The following is a 7717-nucleotide window of genomic DNA, read 5'->3' as shown; positions in this document are numbered from 1 at the left end:
TTAGCCCAGAATCCCCAACGCCCTCCCTACCCATGGAGAATGATAAAGGCATGTGCCCCAGGTTTTCTCCCTCTCTGCCTGCACTTGCCTTGACCTTCCCAAGTGCTCAAGTGGCCCCTTGCCCTATGCTGTGTACTTCCTCCAGATCTTGTGAGTAATAATCCTCTCTTTCAATTTCCCTCCTAATCTTTTGTTGAACCATGGCAAAACTGACATCTTGCATTTCTTCAGCAAATATTAATTTAACAAAATTATAACAAAAACATATTCTGGACTTCTAGAATAAGGAAAGGAAACTACGAAATTGGAGGTATAGTGCAAGAAACCACAGTGGAAGGGAAGATTTCCACAAGCAACATTAAGACATTGTAGACCCATTCACCAGTGAAACCAGTGAAGATTTTGCTAAAAAGAAAGCAAAAAATCAGTGTTTGTCTTTCCCCACCACTGCCACCGAGTCTCTGGGAGGTGGAGGTTCAGGTGTGCTCCAGATTGGACTCTACCAGTAACCACTGCCATGGCTGAGTGGCTGAGAGGCATGGCGGCTGGCAGTGGAATGGGTGTTGGGACTCTCCTTTGCAAAAGGTGCAAAAGACCATCCTCCTCCACAACAGCTTAGCCCACATTTGTGTACTTGCATCCAGCTGCGATAACGCTATGTCTGTCAGCTTGGTGGAGGCCTTTGGTGCTAACCACCAAATCAATCTCATTAAGGCCAATGACAAGAGCCTAGGGGGGTGGGTAGATGGGTAGGCCTCTGCAAAGTTGACAAAGAGGGAAAACCCCACAAAGTGTTTCGTTGGAGTTGTATGGTGCTTATGGCAAAGAGTCTCCGACCAAGGATGTCATCAAGGAATACTTCACGTGCTCAAAATGAACAAATAAAAAACTTGTTCTTGTTGAAAAAGAAAAAAACAAAATCATTTAAAATCTCTAGAAATGGAGCACCTGGGTGGCTCAGTCGGTAAAGTGTCTGCCTTCGGCTCAGGTCATGGTGTCAGGGTCCCGAGATCGAGTTCCATGTTGGGCTCCCTGCTCAGTGGAAGAGCCTGCTTCTCCCTCTCCTCCCTGCTTGTGCTGTCTGACACTATCTCTGTCTCTCTCAAATAAATTTTTAAAATCTTAAAATAAATAAAATAAAAATAAAATCTCTAGAAATTGTCTCTAGGTTGTATAGCCTGTAAAAAAAAAAAAAAAACTTACTAGAAAGAAATTAATTTACTAAAACAAAACAAAACAAAAACTACTAAAATTCAGTACAACTACTAAGAGTTTATGGTATTTAAGCTGAGACCTACTCCTCCTTACCCCACTCCCACTGAGCAAGATGAACACTCAGGACCAGTACAGCCAAGAAAGAACACAGCACTCCTTCTCCCCCCAGTTGGAGGGCTATTTCCTACACACAGCAGGATCAACATTTCTGTCTGGTCCCCCACAATCTTTTGTGGAGGCTTACTTCTTGTGAGTGTCACTGAGAAATGAGGGCTCCTTTCTTCTGCCCAGTTCTCATTCACAGGACTGAGGCTCTACCCTGGATGTGGTACCTCTGGAGTCCACAGCTCTGATTGTCCTCACCTCTGCTCACCAGGCAGTGGTTTCAAGCCGGAAGAGGCAAGCCAGGAAGATGTGATGTTACTACCCCCTCTCTACTGAGTGCTCAATTCCTATGGCAAGAGCAACACTGGGAGAGAAGTGTGCCACTGTCTCCTATCCCCCCTTTGGAGTAATGGCTCAGAGATTTTGCCCAAGGAAAGAAGCAGGATGAAAAAGAAAGCTCTTACTCTCTTCCCAAAGGCACTGACTTCATCTTCTATCCATGCGGAGAAGTTCAAGCTTGAGGGTTCTCTCAAAAACAGTGGAGATTGTGGTGACAGGCAACTAAAAGGAGAATGACATATTTATTAGATATACAGGCAAAGTATAGGTCAGCTAGAAAACCTGGGAAAGGGAGCAGGGAAGAGCCTATCTGGGATCAGAATAAACTCAAATACCGCTCTCAAAAAACCATTCTGTCTGGGCACCTGGATGGCTCAGTAGGTTGAGTGTCTGGCTCTTTACTTCAGCTCAGGTCATGCTCTTAGGGGCTTGAGGTCAAGCCTTCTGTTGGCTCAGTCCTCTGCGCTTGGTGTGGAGTCCGCTTGAGATCCTCTCTCTCCTTCTGCTCCTCCCTCAGCACATTCTCCCTCTCTCTCTCTTTAAAAATAAATAAGTAAGTAAAATCTTGGGGGAAAAAAAGGATTTGAATTACTTATTTTTCTGCGAGACAGAGACAGAGAGAGAGAGCACAAGGGAGAAGGGCAAAGGCAGAGGGGGAAGTGGGCTCCCAACCGAGCTGGGAGCCCAATATGGGCTTGATCCCAGAACCCTGGGATCATGACCCAAGCTGAAGGCAGACGCTTAACCTACTGAGCCACCCAGGTATCCCACAATAAACAAAGTCTTTAAAAAACAATTCTATTCTGTCAAAGGAGCCTGAATTGCACTGGTTTCATCTGGAGAGCAATTTTTGCACCAGGCCTTTATCAAAAATAATAGAGTAACCAGTGGGCAATTTAGTGGAGTCTAACAGCAGTGCGGTCCAAGGAAGAGATATTAAAGCAAGCCCCGCCAAAACGTCCACATCCCAGAGTGACTAGGGACAATGAGGGCAACATTAGAGGTTTACCACAGGTGAAGGGGAGGGTGGAGAGAGAGGAGAGTATGCTAAAATGATGCAGCCAGTCACTAAACAAATAAACAAGCAAGTAACAACAGCAAGCCCTATTGGAAGGGTTACTACGATATTATCGGAAATGTCCAGTTTCTGACCAAAAGAAAAAAATTACGGTACATGCAAAGAAACAAGAAAGCATGACTTAACACTGAAACAAAAAAAACAAAAACAAAAAAACAGGCAACACATACTGCACGTGAGAGCAACCAGATGTCAGAGTTAACAAACCAAAGCTTCCCAGTAGCCATTTATTTCATGTTAGTGCCAACCTATAGAGAGAGAAGGTCCTGGCTAGACATGCCTGGGGGCAATGCCATTTCCCCAGTGTGGAGGCCAGACCAGCTCCTGTGGTTCTTACGACTACAAGATGCAAGTCAGCAACAGCCATGAGGAAATGCTGGGGGAAAAAAATAAGGTTTATTACTGACAAGTCCTGGAGGGTTGGTACATGGCTCATCCGAGGCTATACAGTGAGATCAGGGGTACAGAGAACATGGCCTGGGGTTTTGCCATTACTGCAGTCAGGGGTGGGTTGCCTAGGGTTTTACAGGTTCATTCTTTATTGGTGAATTTAAAACCTAAAAGTAGGAATTAAAGTGCATAGCCCCTCAAATACTAGCAAACCAAGTGGCAATATATAAAAATAGTGCACCATGACCAAGAGAGATTTATCCAAGGAATGTGAGTTTGGTTTAATATAATTATTTTATTTATTTATTATTTTAATGTATCATATCACTAAAATGAAAAAATAATCACATGATCACCTCAATAGACACAAAAAAGTGTTCGATGAAATTCAACACCTTGTCAGGAAAACAAAACACGCAACAAACTTCAACAAACAGGGACAGAAAGGAACCTGACAAAAGAGTATCTATAGGGCACCTGGGTGGCTCAGTTGGTTGAGTGACTGCCTTTGGCTTGGGTCATGATCCTGGAGTACCAGGATCGAGTCCCACATTGGGCTCTTCTCCCTCTGACCCTCTCCCTTCTCATGCTCTCTCTCCCTCATTCTCTCTCCCTCAAATAAATAAATTAAATTAAATCTTGTCTAAAAAGAGTATCTATAAAAACTCACAACTAACATATTTAACAACTTACATATTTAATGGCGGAAGACTGGATTTTGGGACACCTGGGTGGCTCAGTTGGTTAAGTGTCTACCTTCAGCTCAGGTCATAATCCCTGGGTCCTGGGATAGAATGCCACATCAGGCATCCTGCTTGGTGGGGAGCCTGCTTTTCCCTCTGCTGCTCCCCCTGCTTGTGTTCTCTGACAAACAAATAAATAAAATCTTTAAAAAAAAAGAAAGAAAGAAAGACTTGATGTTTTCCCCCTAAAATCAGGAATAAGACTAGGATGTCCACCTTGTTATTTCTGTTCAAGGTTGTAATAGAAGGTTCTAGTCAAGGAAATTGGTCAAGGATAAAAGAAGGCATCCAGACTGGAAGGGAAGAAGTAAAATTATCTCTACCCACAGATGATGTGGCCTTAAATAGAAAAAATCCTAAGGAATTACCTGAAAAACTATTAGAGATAAGAAACAGTTCTATTTTCATCAAGGCTACAGAAAACAAGATCAATTTTTTTCTATATACTTTCGATGAACAATCTGAAAATAAAATTAATAAAATAATTTCATTTGAAATAGCATCGAAAAGAATACAACTTGGTTGCCTGCGTGGCTTAGTCAGTTAAACGTCTGCCTTCGGCTCAGGTCATGATCCCAGGATCCTACGATCGAGCCCTGCATCAGACTCCCTGCTCAGCAAAGAGCCTGCTTCTCCCTTTCCCTCTCCTGCTGCTCTGCCCATTTGTACTCTCTCTCTCCCTCTCTGTCAAGTAAATAAAATCTTTAAAAAAAAAAAAAAAAAGAAGATAACTCTTAGAAACCTACTCATAAAACAAATATATTATATGTTGAATACTATAAAACATTGCTGAAAAAATCATAAGATATCTAAATAAATTGAAAAAATTCCATATTTTTATATATCAGAAGATCAGAAGACAATGTTATAAAGGTGGCAGTACTCCCCAAATTGATCTACAGATTCAATGCATTCTCTTTCAGAATCCCAGGTGACTTTGTAGAAATTTACAACCTGATTCTAAACTGCACATCATATTATAAGAGCTTCTGAAAAGCTCAAAACAATCTTAAAAAAGAACAAACATGGAGGATTCACATTTCCTCATTTCAAAACACACTACAAAGTAATGGTAATCAAGACAGTATGATACTGGCTTAAGATTAGACATAAAAATCAATAAATCGAAGTGAGAGCCCAGAAACAAACCCATGTGTCTAGGGTTTATTTATTTAGTTATTTATTATTACTAACATTTAATGTATTATTTATTTCAGGGATACAGGTCTGTGATTCATCAGTCTTACACAACATACAGCGTTTGCCACAACACATACCCTTCCCAATGTCTACCACCCAGCCACCTTATCCCCCTACCCACCTCCCCTCCAGCAACCTTCAGTTTGTTTCCTGAGACTGAGTCTTTTGTGGTTTGTCTCCCTGTCTGGTCTCATCTTGTTCCATTTTCCCCTCTCTTCCCCTATGAGCCTCTGCCTTGCTTCTCAAATTCCACGTATCAATAAGATCATGTAATTGTCTTTTTCTGATTAACTTATTTCGCTTAGCATGATACCTTCTAGTTCCATCCATGTCATTTCAAATGGCAAGATTTCAGTTTTTTGATGGCTGCTTAATATTCCATTGTGTATATGAACCACATCTTTATCCATTCAACTGTCGATGGACATCTAGGCTCTTTCCATAGTTCGGCTATTGTGAATGGACACTGTTCATATAAACTTTTGGGTGCACGTGGCCCTTTGAATCACTACATTTGTATTTTGGGGGTAAATACCCAGTAGTGCAATTGTGGGGGTCATAGGGTAGCTAACTCTATTTTCAACTTTTTGAGGAACCTCCATACTGTTTTCCAGAGTGGTTGCACCAGTTTGCATTCCCACCAACAGTGTAGGAGGGTTCCCCTTTCTCTGCATCCTCGTCAACATCTCTCATTTTCTGACTAGTTAATTTTAACCATTCTGACTACTGTGAGGTGGTATCTCATTGTGGTTTTGATTTTTATTTCCCTGATGCCAACTGATGTTGAACACTTTTTTATATGTCTATTGGCCAATTTGGGTATCTACTTTGGAGAAGAACATAAGATTCTTGATCTCAAGGTCATGAGTTTGAGCCCCACATTGGGGGTTGAGATTACATTAAAAATTTTAAGAGGCCCCTGGGTAGCTCAGCTGATTAAGCAACTGACTCTTAGTTTTGGCTAAGGTCATGATCTTGGGGTTGTGGGATCAAGCCCTGCATTAGGCTCTGAACTGAGCAGGGAGTCGGCTTCAGATTCTGTCCCTCCCTCTCCTGCTGCTCCTCCCCCTTTCTCACGATTTCTTTCTTGATTTTTTTATTTTTTTAAAGATTTTATTTATTTATTTGACAGAGAAAGAGGGAACACAAGCGGGGGGAGTGGGAGAAGGAGAGGCAGGCCTCCTGCCCAGCAGGGAGCCTGATGCAGGGCTTAATCCCAGGACACCGAGATCATGACCTAAACTGAAGGCAGGCACTTAATGATTGAACCACCAAGGCACCCCTTAAATAAATCTTTAAATATTTTTTTAACACTGTCTTGAGGTTTTTTATTTTCTTTACATATATCATGCCACAAATTCGTAGGGAATGGGTTCAGGCTAGCAGTTCAGGCTCCTTTCCACTGGTTCTCACAAAATGTGTTTCTCTGGGTGGGGCAGGCTGGCACTTCAGTTGAACTCAAGTACCTTTCTCTTTAGCTTCCTTCTTTTTCTGGTCTTATTCCTTCACACGTTCCAGGAAGCTATCTCAGCTCTTTGAGTGTTTAATATGCTCAATGCATACATTAATACTCTTGGCAAGAATCTTGCCCTTCATTTGTTTGTTTACAACAATGCCAATAGCATGTTGAGTAGCATTGTAGACTCTTCCAGTTTGTCATGGTGACATTTGTGGGACATGCCTTTTAGAACAGTGTCCATTTTCTTCATGTCCCCAATATCATCTTTCTCGTAGATTCCCATATATGTGGCCAAAGGAACAACTCCATGTTTTCTAAAAGGCCTAGAAAACATATAGTGGGCACTTCTCCTTTTTCCCTTTGTGTTGGTCATTTTGGTGAATTACTGGATGATGGCTGTTCCAGATGAAAGGAAAGCAAAAATTTTTTAAACTAAAGTATAGATGGCGTGCCTGGGTGGCTTAGTTGGTTTAGTGACTGACTCTTGGTTTAGGCTCAGGTCATGATCTCAGGGTCATGGGCTCTGTGTTCAGAGAGAAATTGGCTAGAGGTTCTCTCTATCCTCCCCCCATGCTCTCTCTCCCTCTTTCTCTCTCTCTAAAATAACAAATAAGTCTTTAAAATAATATATAATAAATAAATAAAATAAAATATTAAATATTATTTTATTTTAAAGATTTTATTTATTTATTTGACACACAGAGGGAGATCGCAAGTATGCAGAGAGACAGGCAGAGATAGAGGGGGTAGCAGTCTCCCTGCTGAGCAGAAAGCCCGATGCGGACCCTGAGATCATGACCTGAGCTGAAGGCAGAGGCTTTAACCCACTGAGCCACCCAGGCGCCCTAAAAATTAAATTCTTTTTTTTTTTTAAGATTTTTATTTATTTACTTATTTGACAGACAGAGATCACAAGCAAGCAGAGAGATAGACAGAGAGAGAAGGAGGGGAAGCAGGCTCTCCCGCTGAACAGAGAGCCTGATGCAGGGCTGGATCCCAGGACCCTGGGATCATGACCTGAGCCGAAGGCAGAGGCTTTAACCCACTGAGCCACCAGGCCCCCCTAAAAATTAAATTCTTAAAATTAAGAACTTTAAAATGGACAAAGAGGAGCACCTGGCTGGTTTAGTTGGTAGAACACATGACTCCTGATGTCAGGATCATGAATTAGAGCCCCATGTTGGGCGT

General features: G+C 41.9%; 1 pseudogene across 1 annotated transcript; it reads right to left on the bottom strand.

Annotated features, from left to right (window-relative positions):
* Positions 1-6416: 6416 nt before the first annotated feature.
* LOC309841156 (large ribosomal subunit protein eL21 pseudogene) lies at positions 6417-6902 on the bottom strand (annotated as a pseudogene). The gene has a single exon. The product of its transcript is annotated as a large ribosomal subunit protein eL21 pseudogene (transcript).
* Positions 6903-7717: the final 815 nt, after the last annotated feature.

Source organism: Mustela nivalis (genome assembly GCF_964662115.1).
Source record: "Mustela nivalis genome assembly, chromosome: 1".
Lineage (NCBI taxonomy): Eukaryota > Metazoa > Chordata > Mammalia > Carnivora > Mustelidae > Mustela > Mustela nivalis.
This window is presented reverse-complemented; position numbering and strand designations above follow the sequence as displayed.